Source organism: Triticum aestivum, chromosome 5B (assembly GCF_018294505.1).
Source record: "Triticum aestivum cultivar Chinese Spring chromosome 5B, IWGSC CS RefSeq v2.1, whole genome shotgun sequence".
NCBI lineage: Eukaryota > Viridiplantae > Streptophyta > Magnoliopsida > Poales > Poaceae > Triticum > Triticum aestivum.
The window spans coordinates 616,191,035-616,212,262 of record NC_057807.1 but is presented as its reverse complement, the minus strand read 5'-3'; positions in this window follow the sequence as shown (position 1 = coordinate 616,212,262).

The window sequence follows — 21,228 nt, the reverse complement described above, 5'->3', positions numbered from 1 at the left end:
GGTTCCTCAGGCACGATAAAATCTTTGTCGCCGAGGCTCACCTCGTCCTCGGAGAGCAGCAGGTAATTACTGTCCTGCGAGTCTTCATTCATGGCCTGTTCATCAGGGCTCGCTCGCATGTCTTCCCGTTCATCCTGTTCGAAGGTTCGCTCAATGGGGTCTTCATTGTCTTCAGCATCGTCCGGAGTATGACTTTCTCCTATGCCGGTATCGCTATTTTTTTCATGGCGTGGTTTAGAGCGGCGCCGCTGACATCAGCGCTTTTGCTACTTCTCAGGAGGCTTATCCTCGACTGGTTTTTCATTGTCTCCATTGTTCTCTTTGGGTGTATCACCATATATATGTCATACGAGGAGGTGGCTGCCCAGCACCCAGTGGGCGGTGTTTTTTGCGTCTGCTCCTCTCCGGCATCTCGTCCATAGCGTCAATGTCTTCAGAGTCGAAGTAGAGCATGTCGGTTAAGTCCTCGACCGTGGCTATGAAGTGGGTGGTGGGTGGGGGCGGAATTCTCCGACACCAGCTTCCAATCCGAACCGAATATAGTTTGGCTGAGAATCCCCAGATAAGGCAAGGACCTCTAATGAGTTTAGCACATCACCTAAAGGTGCGTGCCAGAAGATATCCGTGGAGCTGAACTCAACGATCGGCGCGGCACGGATGCACGCGGTTCAGAACCTATAGCCGGAGACAAGTCCGAGGTTCCAGTGACACAGGTCTCGTTCGAGGTCAGATCTGTGTTCGGCTCCAATGCCGCTGAGTCTGCGGCCTCCGTAGCGGGGTTGAGCTTCCCGTCCTCAGACGGCGCAATCTACTCCAGATCTAGGGCCAGAGCAGCTATAGGCGCTATCCCCTGAGCATGGTCCGATGACATATTTAAGTCATGTTCATCGTGGTGGCAGGGGGCGGCTGTCATGGGCTCGAATACGTCGAAGTTCAAGTCTCCGCGGATGTCGGCGGCATAATTCAAGCTTCCAAACCTGACTTGATGGCCAGGAGCGTAGCTGTTGATCTGCTCTAGATGGCCAAGCGAGTTGGCCCACAGTGCGCCGCCACCAAATACGAAGATCTGTCCGAGGAAGAAAACCTCACCCTGGACTGTATTGTTGTAGATGATTGATGGAGCCATCAAAACCTTTTGGTGACGATGCAGCGGAACTCTCAATGAAAGCACCAATGTCGGTGTCAAAACCGGCGGATCTTGGGTAGGGGGTCCCAAACTGTGTGTCTAAGGTCGATGGTAATAGGAGACGGGGGACACGATGTTTACCCAGGCTCGGGCCCTCTCTATGGAGGTAATACCCTACTTCCTGTTTGATTGATCTTGATGAATATGAGTATTACAAGAGTTGATCTACCACGAGATCGTAGGGACTAAACCCTAGAAGTCTAGCCTATGGGGATTATGATTGTGTATCCCTCTGCCTCTATGAACTAAGCCCTCCGGTTTATATAGACACCGGAGGGGACTAGGGTTGTACAAAGTTGGTTACAGAGAAAGGAATATTCATATCCGGTCACCAAGCTTACCTTCCACGCCAAGGAGAGTCCCATCCAGACATGGGAGAGAGTCTTCGGTCTTGTATCTTCATAGCCCAACAGTCCGGCCCACATCAATAGTACGGCTGTCCGAGGACCCCTTAATCCAGGACTCCCTCATTCACCTCCCATGTAGGTACAAGGACGGAGGAGCTCTTGGGCCAAATTGACCCCCAGGTGACCCTGCAAATGAATGCCTTACCCGGTGAGGCGTTCAAAGAAAAGGAGGTTGTTGATGCCTTGCAGAGTATCGGAGACCTAAAAGCCCCAGGTCCGGATGGTATGTCGTCTATCTTCTATAAAAAATGTTGGGACATTGCGGGAGAGAATGTGATTGCAGAAGTTCTGATTGTGCTTAATGGTGGTCCTATGCCTAAAGCATGAAGGACTTGAGGCTAATTAGTCTATGCAACGTGGTGTATAAACTCATATCGAAGGTGCTTGCTAATCGGTTGAAACAAATTCTCCCTGACATTATCTCACCAAACTAGAACGCTTTTGTTCCAGGTTGGTTGATCACGGATAATATCTTGCTTGCTTATGAATGTACCCACTACATGCAGAATAAGAGAAGGAGGAAGGAGGGCTATGCTGCGGTAAAATTAGATATGTGCAAGGCTTATGATAGGGTGGAGTGGGGTTTCTTGGAGAAGATGATGTACAAGCTCGACTTTGAGGAGAGGTGGATTAAACTTGTAATGCTATGTATCTCCACCTGTCATATAGATTCACGGTGAATGGAGAATGCACGGATGTGGTGGTGCCCCAAAGATGTCTTTGTCAAGGTGATCCTCTATCACCGTATCTCTTGCTGATTGTTGCTGAAGGGTTTTCTTCATTGCTTAATAAAGCGGAAAGGGAGGGAGGTCTAAATGGAATACGTATTTGCAAGGTTGCCCCGAGTTTAAACCATCGACTGTTTGCAGATGAAAGTTTGGTATCATGAAAGCTTCGCGAGAGAGTGCCAAACATCTGCAGAATGTGCTAAATCAATATCAGGTGTGCTCTGGACAGATTGTGAATTATGACAAGCCTTCTGTTATGTTCAGCAAGAACACAAGTGCGCCGCAGAAACATCATGTGTTAGTAGAGCTACGAATTGGAAATGTGACCAGATCTTAGAGGTACTTCGGGCTGCCGGTGTATGTGGGTACGAACAAAACAGAATGTTTGAATATCTAAAGGACTGCATGTGGAAACGAATCCAAGGCTGGTTGGAAAAGCTAATGTCGAAGACAGCGAAAGATGTGCTCATAAAAGCTTGTGCCCAAGAAATTCCCACCTTTGCGATGCCATGTTTTGATATTACAAAAACTTTGTGTGAGCAAATGGGAGAGATGGTTTGTCGCTTTTGGTGGGAAAAGCAAGAGAAGACTAGGATTATGCACTAGCTAAAGTTGGGAAATTATGAGAAAATCGAAGAAAGATGGAGGTCTCGGGTTTAAAGAGTTGCATAGGTTTAATTTGGCCATGCTTGCAAAGCAGGCATGGAGGATCCTCACTAAACCAGAGTCCCTGTGTGCACGGATTTTGAAAGCCAAGTACTTCCCAAACACCTCGATCCTAGAGGCACAAGCTAATCCGGGAATCTCATACACTTGGCGAAGTATTCCAAAGGAGTCAAGTTGCTGAAAGAGGGACCCATCTGTAGAATAGGGGATTGAACAAGTGTTAAGATTTGGTATGATCCTTGGTTGAATAGGGAAGGCCCTCGGCTTCCGCCGACAATGTTGGGTAGATGCTTGCTGACTAGAGTCTGCGAACTGATCGAACCGGATATGGGCTCCTGGGACGAATAACTGGTGCGAAACATTTTTGTAAATGAAGATGTAAAGGTGATCCTATCTACACCCATAAGATATGATTTTGATGACTTCTATGCATGATTTTTGACAGCAAAGGTACCTTCATGGTGAAGTCTGCTTATAGGCTGTATTTAGGAGGCGTGATGCAGGTCAGGCGTCCACCTCCCCCCCTATCAACTGTGATATCGAATGGAGGAACATATGGAAGATCACATGCCAACCAAAAATGAGTAGTTTATCTGGAAACTTGCGCACAATAGTCCGCCCTTGCTGATGGGTCTGAAGAGAAGAGGCGTCGAGTGTGATACTTTGTGTGTTTGCTGTAGAAGGCTCTACGAGGACAGGCACATCCATTCTTAAAGTGCAAAGAGGTGAGGCAGGTATGGAGAGCACTCCATATGGAAGAGGTACGGCTGCGTATGTGTGCATGTACTGATGCAACATAAGTGGTTAAATTGCTACTGGAACTGGATGTGGAAAAAAAGACCCTTGTGGTTTGCATGCTATGGTGTTGATGGACGAGGCGGAACAAGATAAATGCAAAGGAGAAGCGGGAGCTGATCGATGGTCTTCTATCCAGAATCCGTGTGTGCGCTTCTAACTATCTGAACATGTGTGTACACAAAGGATGGTCGGGGAAGGCCAGTGTTGAGCAGGTTTGCAGAAGGCCAGTGGGTGACAAGCTAAAGATCAACATCGATGGTTCTTTCCATGGAGATTCTGGCACCGGAGGCTGGGGATTCATTGTACACGACAACCAGGGGGATGTGAGAGGCTCGGGTGCGGGCTGTCTCTGGCATGTTCCCGCGGCGGTTCAGGCGGAAGTGATGGCATGCTCAAAGGTGATGCAAGCTGCTGCTGATTGGGGAATGACAGACATAATTGTTGAAATAGACTGCCAAACGCTGGTGCATGCAATGCAGGGAACTGACTTTGATCTAGCACCTGAAGAAGTTATCTTTAGCGACCTACGTCTTTTTTCTCTTCTTCAGTTTAATTGAGTTAGCTTTTCTTTTGCCCCAAGGGGCTGTAATCTTTTGGCCCATGTACTTGCGGCTATGGGTGCTCATGGACAATCTCCAAAATAGTTCTGGTCTAAGGAGTTGGCCGACGATGTAAACGTCAGGATAGCCAATGTTTCTGCAGAGCCGGTGGGTTAATGGAATCGAGGTGTTCCATCTAAAAAAAGGCGGTGCAGTAGTGTGCTATTTTTTAGTGGTCTAAACACACTACAAATCTGGGAGTGAATTGTGTTAGATAAATCAAGAGTGAACCAGAGGAAAAACCAGATACACGTTGGTTATGTGCACATAACTATCTAGGGAGGCATTGCTTAGAATGCTGGAGCGTGTCATTAGTGGTGCTATAGTGTGCTATTTCTTCAAGGGTTTTTTATTTCTGTGCCCATGGTTCCTTAGTTCTACTCATTCATCCCCACGATCTTAACTTTTGCTCGATTTCCCCACTCCCTTTCCTGAAACCCTCAGAACTAGTCACAGCGGACGTAGCTGTCGGGTCAATGGTTGACCGTTAACTCTGACGAGTGGAGCCGCGTAGGGCCGAGTCCACATTTTGACTGTTACGTGCTAACTAGTGGAGATACAGTCCAGTACGCACTCCAAATATGATATACAAACTCCAACAATGCAGCCGAATACAAGGCTTTGTTGCATGGTCTTCGGATGGCGGTCTCCATGGGCATTCAATGCCTGGAAGTACGTGGGGACTCCAACCTCGCAATATCTCAAATAAATGGAGACTTCAATGCCAAAGATCCGAAAATGGCGGCTTATCGTAATGTCGTTCTTCAAATGTCAGCTCAGTTCGAGGGGCTTGAGTTTCATCATGTGGTTCGAGAAAATAATCAAGTGGCGGATGTCCTCGCCCGCATCGGTGCTAAGCGCGACCCCGTCCCACCTAACATATTTCTAGAAAGGCTCTTCAAGCCATCTGTGGTGTGGTAAGGGGAGAGCGGCAACACCAGTCCAGATCCGACCACAACCCCAGATTCCTAACACACTGACATCATCGGGGGCTCTGCCACCGAAATAACACCATCGGCCCATCTTATTATGGAAGTAATTGCCCCATGGACCGAACCCTTCTTGGCCTACCTTAATAGGCGAGAAATCTCAGAGGATCAAAATGAGGCGCGCTGCATTATCCGGCGCTCGAAAGCTTACAAGGTCCATGAAGGAGAACTCTACAAGAAAAGCGCTACCGGAGTACTTCAAAGATGTATCTCCAAGGAATAAGGGAGGCAGCTCCTGGCTAAAATTCATGCCGGTCTCGGCGGTCACCATGCCGTAGCGCGGGCCCTTGTAAGCAAGGCCTTCCGTATAATATTTTATTGTCCGACTGCCCGAGAAGACGCACAGGACCTTGTCCAACATTGCTTCAGATGCATGCCAGCTTTTCGCCAACCAAAGCCATATGCCACCCACTGCTCTTCAAACAATCCCCATCACTTGGCCTTTTGCTGTCTGGGGACTTGATATGGTCGGACCCCTTAAGGGAGGAAGCCATAAGAAAAAATACTTGTTGGTCATGGTGGATAAATTCACTAAGTGGATAGAGGCCAAACCAGTTAAAACGGCCGAATCCGGACCAGTGATAGACTTCATATCTGGCGTTGTGCACCGTTACGGTGTTCCTCATAGCATCATCACCGATAACAGCTCCAATTTCATAGCCGATGAGGTGAAACACTAGTGCGGTAATCTGGGCATTAAGCTCGATTACTCCTCCGTCTGTCACCCTCAAACAAATGGTCAAGTCGAGCGACCAATGGTCTTATTATGAGCGGCATTAAACCCAGATTAGTGCGATCTTTGAAAGAGTCAGACACGCACTGGGTTGAGGAGCTCGACTCCGTACTCTAGGGGTTGCGGACCCCGCTGAATTGTACTACCGGATATACACCCTTCTTCATGGTGTACGGCGCATAGGCTGTTTTGCCCTGCGATATTATTCATGACTCACCTCGAGTGCGCATGTACGAAGAGAGAGAGGCCGAGCTTGATCGGCAGGATAGTTTAGATGCCCTGGAGGTGGAGCGCGACATTGCAAAAGCCCGTTCCGCATTCTATCAACAATAGGCTCAAAAATATCAAAGCAGAGAAGTACGGGCCAAGACTTATAACATCAGCGAACTCGTTCTACGTCTACCGGAGAAGAAAAAGGACAAACTCAAGCCCAAGTGGGAGGGTCCCTTCATCATTGACAAAGTTCTCACCGGAGGAGTGTACCGCCTGTGTGATGCATCAGATAATTGCCTAGAGCCGAACCCATGGAATGCGGCTAGACTCTGAAGATTCTACGCCTAGCGCCGAACTCTTTGTTCGTCTCCTTCCCCCCTTTTTCCTTTCTATTATTTATTTTTAGCTCTCTTTTTGCTTTTCCTTTTATAGCTTGAAAGCTTTCGTGTGGCTAGAACGCACACTCACGACGCACTCATCTTCAAGTATGTACGTCCATTATACCTGGGGACTTCTTTTATAGAAGCTTATTGTAATTGTTTTCCGAGCATCAAGCTCACTGCATATGTGTCTTTTCTCCATATGTACCTTTTCTCCACCATTATATGCATCGATTTGATTTAAGTTTTGGCCAAGCTAGGTTGCCTGGTCCTGTGCTTATGCCCTACGTTCCCATTAGTTCGGCTAGGGCATAAAGGGAGCACCTCTGTGATTGTTACTGCCGGGTCATCCTTATGTGTACCTCAGACTGGGTGAAGCCGAAAGCTAGCGTTCTTAAGGGAATATTCGGTCGATGGATTAAAGATGTTTTTTACTCATTACACTACAAACCCCTAGATGTTACATATACTGCGACTTTTCAATAACAGTTCAGACATGCACGTCAATGCATGCGTACCCAGGGAAAGGAACCCCTAATGAAACTATTCTCTCTAGAAGATGTTTCTTACTATCACAATGTAATATAACATAGCTAGTCGGGTACTTGTATGTTCAAGCAACTATGGCCCCTACGCCTGGTTTCGATGCGTACCCCGGTTTATATTACCGAGCGGGTATTCGGAAATACTCCGGACATTCGGGTCCAGAGGCCGAAGCGAAAAAGTCTGCCATGACAAATGTTTTACAATCCGGCTAGGGACAAACTTGTCCATTGAAGTACATAGTCACTTAGACTCAAAAGCTTCTTCTTCTATGCCATCCAATAGGTTGTCTAGCTTACAATCCGCTGAGAAAATTCTGCGGCTAATTTTACCTGGTCATACACCAGACTAACTGAAATTTCTTTCCCATCCGACTCTAAAGGTCCAACCCGTGTGTAGCGACCCGACCTCAGACGGTCAAGTCTCTGTGCATCAGTGTCACCCCTGGATCAGTAATGCTGACACCCACAGTACTTGAAGGATTTATAACAGAGTAGCAATCACACACTTATTACATCGAATGTCACAAAAGAGAACTTATTACAATAATATGGCTTAAGGCCATCTAATGCGAAAACAGCAGAAGGCTTGGAATGTAAAGTGAGTCCATCAACTCCAACGGCATAGCTGAGCTGCACGGCAACGACCTAACGAACCTTACTCCTCGTCTGAAAAGTCTGCAACATAATACGTTGCAGCCCGAGAAACGGGTTAGCACATGGAATATGCTGGCAATATAACACAGTAGAATAACAACTGAATAAAGCTAGCACTACATGCATATTTGGCTGGTGGAAAGCTCTACGGTTACAGTTTTGCATAAAGCCAATTTTTCCCTACTGCAAAGGAATAAATTTTATTTAACTATCATGGTAGTTGAACAACATTGAGAAGGTAACCCCAACTCAATCCCAATTAAAGTGATTAACAACCCAACAATATTAATTAAGAGTGATGAGATACATAAGATACTTCAAGTACTAGACACTCAAAATTGTCCATAACCGGGGACACGGCTAACCATGATTAGATTGTACACTCTGCAGAGGTTTGCGCACTTTTCCCCACAAGACATCGCCTCCGTTGATTTTCTCGCACTGCATGGAGTTTGAGAAACGGATGACCGAGACACAGTGTTTCAGAAACATTAACTCTCTACTCCGGGTAGACCATACCAAACCTACAAAACCCACTACCTGCTGATCTACCTGTTCAAGAGCTTCACGTAACTTACTCAACTATGCTAGAGCCCATAATAGCTTGTGGCTGCACATAGAAGTTTCTAGCATGAATCATCTCAGTTCCCTTTGAGCCTGGGTGGCGGTCCATAGGAAAATCACACGGTAACCCCAGGATTTCCAAAAAAACAGGCAATCACTGGTATCCCCAGGTGCCTCAATCCACCCAGATGTGTATTAAAGTTGCCACCTTAGATTGAACCATTAATTAACAATCTCACATCTGTCATGGAACAATCAAACCCAACCACGTCTACGAGCATAGCATAGCAATATAAGCATAACGTAGAAGTAACTCCCAAGGGTTTGATAATAAACAGGACAATAGGTTCTACCTCATCAGCTACTTCCCAAAACCACATGTTAAACACATCCTAATCATGCAATGTTTGAGGATTGAACTAATGCAATGACAACTGGGTATGAAAAGAGTATGATCAATGTTTTACTTGCCTTGCTGACGATCCGCGAAACCTAGTGACTCGTAGTAACACGCTTCGCACTCCGGGAATTCTATCGCAAACAAACAATAACATACATAGGCAACTAGCAAAGATGCATGAGAAAAACTTCAACTGAAAGCAAAGAACCAGCAAGTTCAACTTAAGAACTCTGGTTAGCAAAAAGAATCGAATCAAACGGAGCAACGAAACTCAAACGGCAAAAGAAACAAAATCCGTTTACTAATATGGACTAAGGTCAACTTTTACAGTACCAAAACTTAGTTTAAGTTGGTTAAACAGAAAGAGGGTCTCAAGACGAAACTCCAGGCTTTTGAATCACCTGATTCCGACTAACAAGAGAAAAGATAAACAAAAACTAAGATTGGATCAGAAATCGCGATCAGAAAGATCACGGAATAAATCTGACAAAAAGAAAAGCGACGAACAGATTAATGAACGAACGTTCATTAACTGAAACTAAACGAAGAACACGTTTGTTAAAATGAACGGATGAGCGAACGCTCGCTAAATAATTAAACCGGAGAAATAAACCGATCTATAAAAAACGCAACTAGGGTTTCGGAAAAAAAAAACCGAACGGTTTATTTTTTTTAAAAAAACCGGCGGTCTCGGATTCCGGCGGATACCTCCGGCGAGGGGGGGTCCGGCGAGGCGGGGCTTCGGCGGGCGGTGGCGTGGGGCGGCGGGGCTCCGGCGACGGGCGGCGGCGGCGGAAAGCGGCGGCGGTGGCGGCTCGGGCTTCGGCTCCGGGCGGCGGCGGCTCGGGCTTCGGCGGCGGTGGTGGCGGCTCGGGCTTCGGCGGCGGTGGTGGTGGTGGTGGCTAGGGGAGGGGGGCGGCGGTATTTATAGGAGGGGGGTCCGGTGCCTTGGGGGAGGGCGCAGGCGGCGGCGGAGTCCGAGCCGGACTCCGGTTGCGGCGATGCGCGGGAGGAAGGCAGCGGCGCGGGGTTGGGCCGGCCTGGCTCGGCTGGGCCTCGGCCCAGTCGGGCGCGAGAAGTTTTTTTGTTTTTTAAACAATTACACCGGCAGAAATAAAATCCTGGAAAATAAAATAAAACCCCAAAAATGCCAAAACCAATTTTCACCGTCTAAATAAAATATTTAGAACGGAATGAACATTTTCTTGGCCCTAAAATGCTATTTTGGAAAACATGCAAATTTTTCTAATGCAAATAAAATCCAAATAAAATCAGCTAAGATCAAATAAATGATTTTAACATTTTTCCTCCAATATTTCAATTATTTTAGAGAAGTCATATTATCTCCTCTCATTTAATTTTTTGGTACGAAATATTTTTTGGAGAAAGAAATAATTAAAATCAAAAATCCTCGTTTCATTATTTGTATGAAAATCCAAATATGAGACCGAAAAATCCCCAACTCTCTCCGAGGGTCCTTGAGTTGCTTAGGATTTCGAGGATTGCAAAGCGGAAAAGGAATAAAATATGATATGCATGAATGACCTATGTATAACATTCCAAATTAAAAATTTGGGATGTTACAAACCTACCCCCCTTAATATGAATCTCGCCCTCGAGATTCGGGTTGGTCAGAAAATAGGTGCGGGTGGTCCTTGCGAAGATCATCCTCTCTTTCCCAGGTGGCTTCATCCTCCGTATGGTGGCTCCATTGAACTTTACAGAACTTGATGACCTTACTGCGAGTTACTCGGCTGGCAAACTCAAGAATCTTCACTGGCTTCTCCTCATAGGTCAAATAATTGTCTAGCTGAATTGCCTCGAAGGGTACGGTATCTCTTAGTGGTATATCAGCCATATCTGCATGGCATTTCTTCAGCTGTGAGACGTGGAACACGTCGTGAACTCCCGATAGTCCTTCGGGTAATTCCAACTTGTAGGCAACTTCTCCCATCCGTTCCAAAACACGATACGGTCCTACAAATCCCAGGGCTAATTTTCCTTTAACTCCAAAACATTTCACACCTCGCAAGGGTGATACTCGCAGATATGCTCTATCTCCAATTTCATAAGTTACCTCCTTGTGTTTTGAGTTTGCGTAGCTTTTCTGCCTCGACTGAGCTACCTTTAATCTATCGCGACTCAACTTAACTTTCTCCTCAGACTCTTTGATCAAGTCTGGTCCAAACAACTGACGGTCTCCTACCTCATGCCACATTAACAGGGTCCTGCATCTGCATCCATACAAAGCTTCGAACGGTGCCATCAAACTGGCTTGGTAGCTATTGTTGTATGAAAATTCTGCGTAAGGCAAATTGTCATCCTAGCTAGATCCATAATCTAGCGCGCATGCTCTTAACATATCTTCCAGTATCTGATTGACTCTCTCAGTCTGACCGTCAGTCTGTGGGTGGAAGGCTTGAAGGAAATATGCCCTAGAGGCAATAATAAAGTTATTATTTATTTCCTCATATCATGATAAATGTTTATTATTCATGCTAGAATTGTATTAACCGGAAACATGATACATGTGTGAATACATAGACAAACATATAGTCACTAGTATGCCTCTACTTGACTAGGTCATTAATCAAAGATGGTTATGTTTCCTAACCATAGACATGTGTTGTCATTTGATTAATGGGATCGCACCATTAGAAGAATGATGTGATTGACATGACCCATTCCGTTAGCCTAGCACTTGATCGTTTAGTATACTGCTATTGCTTTCTTCATGACTTATACATGTTCCTGTAACTATGAGAATTATGCAACTCCCGTTTACCAGAGGAACACTTTGGGTACTACCAAACGTCACAACGTAACTGGGTGATTATAAAGGAGTACTACAGGTGTCTCCGAAGGTACATGTTGAGTTGGCGTATTTCGAGATTAGGTTTTGTCACTCCGATTGTCGGAGAGGTATCTCTGGGCCCTCTCGGTAATGCACATCATTATAAGCCTTGCAAGCAATGTGACCAAATGAGTTGGTTACGGGATGATGCATTACGGAACGAGTAAAGAGACTTGCCGGTAACGAGATTGAACTAGGTATTGGATACCGATGATCAAATCTCGGGCAAGTAACATATCGATGACAAAGGGAACAACGTATGTTGTTATGCGGTTTGACCAATAAAGATCTTCCTAGAATATGTAGGAACCAATATGGGCATCCAGGTTCCGCTATTGGTTATTGACCGAGAATAGTTCTAGGTCATGTCTACATATTTCTCAAACCCGTATGGTCCGCACGCTTAACGCTACGATGACAGTTTTATTATGAGTTTATAAGTTTTGATGTACCGAAGTTTGTTCGGAGTCCCGGATGTGATCACGGACGTAACGAGGAGTCTCGAAATGATCGAGACATAAAGATCGATATATTGGAAGCCTATATTTGGACATCGGAATTATTCCGGGTGAAATCGGCATTTTATCAGAGTACCGGGAGGTTACCGGAACCCCCCGGGGGGTTATTGGGCCTACATGGGCCTCGAGGGAGAAGAGGGAAGGAGGCAGGAGGGGGTCGCACGCCCCTCCCCTTCCTAGTCCGAATAGGACAAGGGAAGGGGGGCGGTGCCCCCCCCCCTTTTTCCTTCCCCTGTTCCTCCTCTTTCCCCCCTTCTCCTATTCCAACTAGGAAAGAAGGGAGTCCTACTCCCGGTGGGAGTAGGACTCCCCCCTTGGCGCGCCCTCCTTGGACGGCCGCCTCCTCCCCCCTGGCTCCTTTATATACTTGGGCGGGGGGCACCCCATGGACACACAAGTTGATCTACGGATCGTTCCTTAGCCGTGTGCGGTGCCCCCTTCCACCATATTCCACCTCGGTCATATCGTCGCGGAGTTTAGGCGAAGCCCTGCGCCGGTAGAGCATCATCATCGTCACCACCCCGTCGTGCTGACGGAACTCATCCCCGAAGCTTTGCTGGATCGGAGCCCAGGGATCGTCATCGAGCTGAACGTGTGCTGAACTCAGAGGTGCCGTACGTTCGGTACTTGGATTGGTCGGATCGTGAAGACGTACGACTACATCAACCGCGTTGTCATAACGCTTCCGCTTATGGTCTATGAGGGTACGTGGACAACACTCTCCCCTCTCGTTGCTATGCCATCACCATGATCTTGCGTGTACGTAGGAAATTTTTTGAAATTACTACGTTCCCCAACAGTGGCATCCGAGCCTGGTTTTATGCGTTGATGTTATATGCACGAGTAGAACACAAGTGAGTTGTGGGCGATACAAGTCATACTGCTTAGCAGCATGTCATACTTTGGTTCGGCGGTATTGTGAGATGAAGCGGCCCGGACCGACATTAGGCGTACGCTTACACGAGACTGGTTTCACCGTTGCGAGCACTTGTGCTTAAAGGTGGCTGGCGGGTGTCTATCTCTCTCACTTTAGCTGAATCGAGTGTGGCTACGCCTGGTCCTTGCGAAGGTTAAAACAACACTAACTTGACGAACTATTGTTGTGGTTTTGATGCGTAGGTAAGAACGGTTCTTGCTAAGCCCGTAGCAGCCACATAAAATTTGCAACAACAAAGTAGAGGACGTCTAACTTGTTTTTGCAGGGCATGTTGTGATGTGATATGGTCAAGACGTGATGCTATATTTTATTGTATGAGATGATCATGTTTTGTAACCGAAGTTATCGGCAACTGGCAGGAGCCATATGGTTGTCGCTTTATTGTATGAAATGCAAACGCCCTGTAATTGCTTTACTTTATCACTAAGCGGTAGCGATAGTCGTAGTAGCAATAGATGGCGTAACGACAACGATGCTATGATGGAGATCAAGGTGTCGCGCCGGTGACGTTGGTGATCACGACGGTGCTTCGAAGATGGAGATCACAAGCACAAGATGATGATGGCCATATCATATCACTTATATTGATTGCATGTGATGTTTATCCTTTATGCATCTTATCTTGCTTTGATTGATGGTAGCATTTTAAGATGATCTCTCACTTAATAATCAAGAAGTGTTCTCCCTGAGTATGCACCTTTGTGAAAGTTCTTCGTGCTGAGACACCACGTGATGATCGGGTGTGATAGGCTCTATGTTCAAATACAACGGGTGCAAAACAGTTGCACACGCGAAATACTAAGGTCATACTTGACGAGCCTAGCATATACAGATATGGCCTCGGAACACGGAGACCGAAAGGTCGAACGTGAATCATATAGTAGATATGATCAACATAGTGATGTTCACCATTGAAACTACTCCATCTCAAGTGATGATCGGACATGGTTTAGTTGATTTGGATCATGTGATCACTTAGATGACTAGAGAGATGTCTGTCTAAGTGGGAGTTCTTAAGTAATATGATTAATTGAACTTAAATTTATCATGAACTTAGTACCTGATAGTATTTTTCTTGTCTATGTTTGTTTGTAGATAGATGGCTCGTGCTGTTGTTCTGTTTAATTTTAATGCGTTCCTTGAGAAAACAAAGTTGAAAGATGATGGTAGCAATTACACGGACTGGGTCCGTAACCTGAGGATTATCCTCATTGCTGCACAGAAAAGTTATGTCCTGGAAGCACCGCTGGGTGCCAGGCCTGCTGCTGATGTAACTGACGATGTTAAGAACGTTTGGCAGAGCAAAGCTGATGACTACTCGATAGTTCAGTGTGCCATGCTTTACGGCTTAGAACCGGGTCTTCAACGATGTTTTGAATGTCATGGAGCATATGAGATGTTTCAGGAGTTGAAGTTAATATTTCAAGCAAATGCCCGGATTGAGAGATATGAAGTCTCCAATAAGTTCTATAGCTGCAAGATGGAGGAGAATAGTTCTGTTAGTGAAAACATACTCAAAATGTCTGGGTATAATAATCACTTGATTCAACTAGGAGTTAATCTTCCTGATGATAGTGTCATTGACAGAATTCTCCAATCACTGCCACCAAGCTACAAGAGCTTCGTGATGAACTACAATATGCAAGGGATGAACAAGACTATTCCCGAGCTCTTCGCAATGCTAAAGGCTGCGGAGGTAGAAATCAAGAAGGAGCATCAAGTGTTGATGGTTAACAAGACCACCAGTTTCAAGAAAAAGGGCAAAGGGAAGAAGAAGGGGAACTTTAAAAAGAACGGCAAGCAAGTTGCTGCTCAAGAGAAGAAACCCAAGTCTGGACCTAAGCCTGAAACTGAGTGCTTCTACTGCAAGCAGACTGGACACTGGAAGTGGAACTGCCCCAAGTATTTGGCGGATAAGAAGGATGGCAAAGTGAACAAAGGTATATGTGATATACATGTTATTGATGTCTACCTTACTAATGCTTGCAGTAGCACCTGGGTATTTGATACTGGTTCTGTTGCTAATATTTGCAACTCGAAATAGGGACTACGAATTAAGCAAAGATTGGCTAAGGACGAGGTGACGATGCGCGTGGGAAATGGTTCCAAAGTCGATGTGATCGCGGTCGGCACGCTACCTCTACATCTACCATCGGGATTAGTTTTAGACCTAAATAATTGTTATTTGGTGCCAGCGTTGAGCATGAACATTATATCTGGATCTTGTTTAATGCGAGACGGTTATTCATTTAAATCAGAGAATAATGGTTGTTCTATTTATATGAGTAATATCTTTTATGGTCATGCACCCTTGAAGAGTGGTCTATTTTTATTGAATCTTGATAGTAGTGATACACATATTCATAGTGTTGAAACCAAAAGATGCAGAGTTAATAACGATAGTGCAACTTATTTGTGGCACTGCCGTTTAGGTCATATCGGTGTAAAGCGCATGAAGAAACTCCATACTGATGGGCTTTTGGAATCACTTGATTATGAATCACTTGGTACTTGCGAACCGTGCCTCATGGGCAAGATGACTAAAACGCTGTTCTCCGGAACTATAGAGCGAGCAACTGATTTGTTGGAGATCATACATACTGATGTTTGTGGTCCAATGAATGTTGAGGCTCGCGGCGGGTATCGTTATTTTCTCACCTTCATAGATGATTTGAGCAGATATGGGTATATCTACTTAATGAAACACAAATCTGAAACATTTGAAAAGTTCAAAGAATTTCAGAGTGAAGTGGAAAATCATCGTAACAAGAAAATAAAGTTTCTACGGTCTGATCGTGGAGGAGAATATTTGAGTTACGAGTTTGGTCTACACTTGAAACAATGCGGAATAGTTTCGCAACTCACGCCACCCGGAACACCACAACGAAATGGTGTGTCCGAACGTCGTAATCGTACTTTACTAGAATGGTGCGATCTATGATGTCTCTTACTGATTTACCGCTATCATTTTGGGGTTATGCTTTAGAGAGGGCCGCATTCACGTTAAATAGGGCACCATCAAAATCCGTTGAGACGACGCCTTATGAACTGTGGTTTGGCAAGAAACCAGAGTTGTCGTTTCTTAAAGTTTCGGGCTGCGATGCTTATGTGAAGAAACTTCAACCAGATAAGCTTGAACCCAAATTGGAGAAATGTGTCTTCATAGGATACCCAAAAGAGAATATTGGGTACACCTTCTATCACAGATCTGAGGGCAAGATTTTCGTTGCTAAAATTGGATCCTTTCTAGAGAAGGAGTTTCTCTCGAAAGAAGTGAGTGGGAGGAAAGTAGAACTTGATGAGATAATTGTATCTACTCCCTTGTTGGAAAGTAGTCCATGACAAGAACCGGTTCCTGTGACAACTACACCAACTAGTGAGGAAGCTAATGATATTGATCATGAAACTTCAGATCAAGTTTCTACTGAACCTCGTACGTCTACCAGAGTAAGATCCGCACCAGAGTGGTACGGTAATCCTATTCTGGAAGTCATGTTACTTGACCATGATGATCCTACGAACTATGAGGAAGCGATGATGAGCCCAGCAAAATGGCTAGAGGCCATGAAATCTGAGATGGGATCCATGTATGAAAACAAAGTATGGACTTTGGTTGACTTGCCCGATGATCGGCAAGCCATTGAGAATAAATGGATCTTTAAGAAGAAGACTGATGCTGATGGTAATGTAACTGTCTATAAAGCTCGACTTGTTGCGAAAGGTTTTCGACAAGTTCAAGGGGTTGACTACGATGAGACTTTCTCACCCGTAGCGATGCTTAAGTCTGTCCGAATCATGTTAGCTATTGTTGCATTTCATGATTATGAAATTTGGCAAATGGATGTCAAAACTGCATTCTTGAATGGATTTCTGGAAGAAGAGTTGTATATGATGCAACCAGAAGGTTTTGTTGATCCAAAAGGTGCTAACAAAGTGTGCAAGCTCCAGCGAGTGCAAGCATCTCGGAGTTGGAATAAACGTTTTGATAGTGTGATCAAAGCATATGGTTTTATACAGACTTTTGGAGAAGCCTGTATTTACAAGAAAGTGAGTGGGAGCTCTGTAGCATTTCCGATTTTATATGTAGATGACATATTATTAATTGGAAATGATATAGAATTTCTGGATAGCATAAAGGGATACTTGAATAAAAGTTTTTCAATGAAAGACCTCGGTGAAGCTGCTTACATATTGGGCATCAAGATCTATAGAGATAGATCAAGACGCTTAATAGGACTTTCACAAAGCACATACCTTGACAAAATTTTGAAAAAGTTCAAAATGGATCAGGCAAAGAAAGGTTTCTTGCATGTGCTACAAGGTGTGAAGTTGAGTCAAACTCAATGCCCGACCACAGCAGAAGATAGAGAGAAAATGAAAGATGTTCCCTATGCTTCAGCCATAGGCTCTATCATGTATGCAATGCTGTGTACCAGACCTGATGTATGCTTAGCAATAAGCTTGGTAGGAAGGTACCAAAGTAATCCAGGAGTGGATCACCGGACAGCGGTCAAGAACATCCTGAAATACCTGAAGAGGACTAAGGATATGTTTCTCGTATATGGAGGTGACAAAGAGCTAGTCGTAAATGGTTATGTTGATGCAAGCTTTGACACTGATCCGGACGATTCTAAATCGCAAACCGGATACATGTTTTTATTAAACGATGGAGCTGTAAGTTGGTGCAGTTCTAAACAAAGCGTCGTGGCGGGATCTACATGTGAAGCGGAGTACATAGCTGCTTCTGAAGCAGTAAATGAAGGAGTCTGGATGAAGGAGTTCATTTCCGATCTAGGTGTCATAGCTAGTGCATCGGGACCAATGAAGATCTTCTGTGACAATACTGGTGCAATTGCTTTGGCAAAGGAATCCAGATTTCACAAGAGGACCAAGCACATCAAGAGACGCTTCAATTCCATTCGGGACCAAGTCCAAGTGGGAGACATAGAGATTTGCAAAATACATACAAATCTGAATGTTGCAGACCCGTTGACTAAGCCTCTCTCACGAGCAAAACATGATCAACACCAAGACTCCATGGGTGTTAGAATCATTACTATGTAATCTAGATTATTGACTCTAGTGCAGGTGGGAGACTGAAGGAAATATGCCATAGAGGCAATAATAAAGTTATTATTTATTTCCTCATATCATGATAAATTTTTATTATTCATGCTAGAATTGTATTAACCGGAAACATGATACATGTGTCAATACATAGACAAACATATAGTCACTAGTATGCCTCTACTTGACTAGCTCATTAATCAAAGATGGTTATGTTTCCTAACCATAGACATGTGTTGTCATTTGATTAATGGGATCACATCATTAGAAGAATGATGTGATTGACATGACCCATTCCATTAGCCTAGCACTTGATCGTTGAGTATACTGCTATTGCTTTCTTCATGACTTATACATGTTCCTGTAACTATGAGAATTATGCAACTCCCGTTTACTAGAGGAACACTTTGGGTACTACCAAACATCACAACGTAACTGGGTGATTATAAAGGAGTACTACAGGTGTCTCCGAAGGTACATGTTGAGTTGGCGTATTTCGAGATTAGGTTTTGTCACTCCGATTGTCGAAGAGGTATCTCTGGGCCCTCTCTGTAATGCACATCATTATAAGCCTTGCAAGCAATGTGACCAAATGAGTTGGTTACGGGATGATGCATTACGGAACGAGTAAAGAGACTTGCCGGTAACGAGATTGAACTAGGTATTGGATACCGACGATCAAATCTCGGGCAAGTAACATACCGATGACAAAGGGAACAACGTATGTTGTTATGCGGTTTGACCGATAAAGATATTCGTAGAATATGTAGGAACCAATATGGGCATCCAGGTTCCGCTATTGGTTATTGATCGAGAATAGTTCTAGGTCATGTCTACATAGTTCTCGAACCCGTAGGGTCCGCATGATTAATGTTACGATGACAGTTTTATTATGAGTTTATAAGTTTTGATGTACCGAAATTTGTTCGGAGTCCCGGATGTGATCACGGACGTAACGAGGAGTCTCGAAATGGTCGAGACATAAAGATCGATATATTGGAAGCCTATATTTGGACATCAGAATCGTTCCGGGTGAAATCGGCATTTTACCGGAGTACCGGGAGGTTACCGGAACCCCCCGGGGGGTTATTGGGCCTACATGGGCCTCGAGGGAGAAGACGGAAGGAGGCAGGAGGGGGCCGCGCGCCCCTCCCCTTCCTAGTCCGAATAGGACAAGGGAAGGGGGGCGGCGCCCCCCTTTTTCCTTCCCCTCTTCCTCCTCTTTCCCCCCTTCTCCTATTCCAACTAGGAAAGAAGGGAGTCCTACTCCCGGTGGGAGTAGGACTCCCCCCTTGGCGCGGCCTCCTTGGTCGGCCGCCTCCTCCCCCCTGGCTCCTTTATATACGGGGGCAGGGGGCACCCCATAGACACACAAGTTGATCTACGGATCGTTCCTTAGCCGTGTGCGGTGCCCCCTTCCACCATATTCCACCTCGGTCATATCGTCGCGGAGTTTAGGCGAAGCCCTACGCCGGTAGAGCATCATCATCGTCACCACCCCGTCGTGCTGACGGAACTCATCCCCGAAGCTTTGCTGGATTGGAGCCCGAGGATCGTCATCGAGCTGAACGTGTGCTGAACTCGGAGGTGCCATACGTTCAGTACTTGGATCGGTCGGATCATGAAGACGTACGACTACATCAATCGCGTTGTCATAACGCTTCCGCTTACGGTCTACGAGGGTACATGGACAACACTCTCCCCTCTCGTTGCTATGCCATCACCATGATCTTGCGTGTACGTAGGAAATTTTTTGAAACTACTACGTTCCCCAACAAGGCTGTACTGAACTCCAATCTTGTACCCAAGGTCTGGTGTAACTGATGCCAAAACTTTGAAGTGAACTGAGTCCCTCTATCTGATACGATGCTCCTCGGAACTCCATGCAAACATACAATTCTGGTCATATATATCTTGGCCAACTTAGCACTTGTATAGGTAGTTTTCACCTGAATAAAGTGAGCCACTTTAGTCAAACAATCCACTACTACCCATATTGAGTCATATCCTGCCTTTGTCCTAGGTAGTCCGGTGATAAAGTCCATACCAAGTTTATCTCACTTCCATTCGGGTATCGGCATCGGCTGTAATAGTCCGGCTGGTTTCTGATGCTCTGCCTTCACTCTGTGACATACATCACACACGGCTACGTACTCGGCAATATCCTTTTTCATACCAGTCCACCAGAAACATTCCTTCAAATCCAAATACATCTTGGTGTTTCCGGGGTGTATCGAGTATGGTGAGTCATGTGCCTCCTGAAGTATTAACTTCCTGATCTCAGCGTTATTGGGTACATAAACCCGGTCCTCAAACCACAAGGTATCGTGCTCATCCTCGTGAAAACCTTTGGCCTTTCCTTCGCTCATCTTCTCATTTATTTCGGCAATCTCTTGGTCTTCCTTCTGAGCTTCTCGAATTTTGTTCAACAAGGCCGACTGAACCTCCAATGTTGCAACAAAACCTCTTGGAACAATCTCCAATCGAAGTTCCACGATATCCTCAGCTAACTTCTTTGGCAAACCCTTGCTCTCAAGCATATTGGCATAACTTTTCCGGCTCAAAGCGTCTGCTACAACATTGGCTTTTCCCGGGTGATAGTGTAGCTTCATGTCATAATCCTTTATAAGTTCCAACCATCTCCTCTGTCTAAGGTTCAGCTCCTTTTGCGTGAAAATGTACTTCAAACTCTTATGATCCGTGTACACATCACAATGATTTCCAATAAGGTAATGTCTCCAAGTCTTCAATGCATGCACTAAGGCTGCTAATTCCAAATCATGTGTGGCATAGTTCAACTCATGAGGCTTCAGTTGTCGTGAGGCATACGAAACAACCTTACCATCCTGCATAAGCACACATCCCAGTCCCAAACGAGAGGCATCGCAATACACTTGAAACTCCTTATGTATATCTGGAAATGTTAGCACTGGGGCTGTAGTCAAACATTTCTTCAACTCCTGGAAACTTGCCTCGCAATCCTCTGTCCA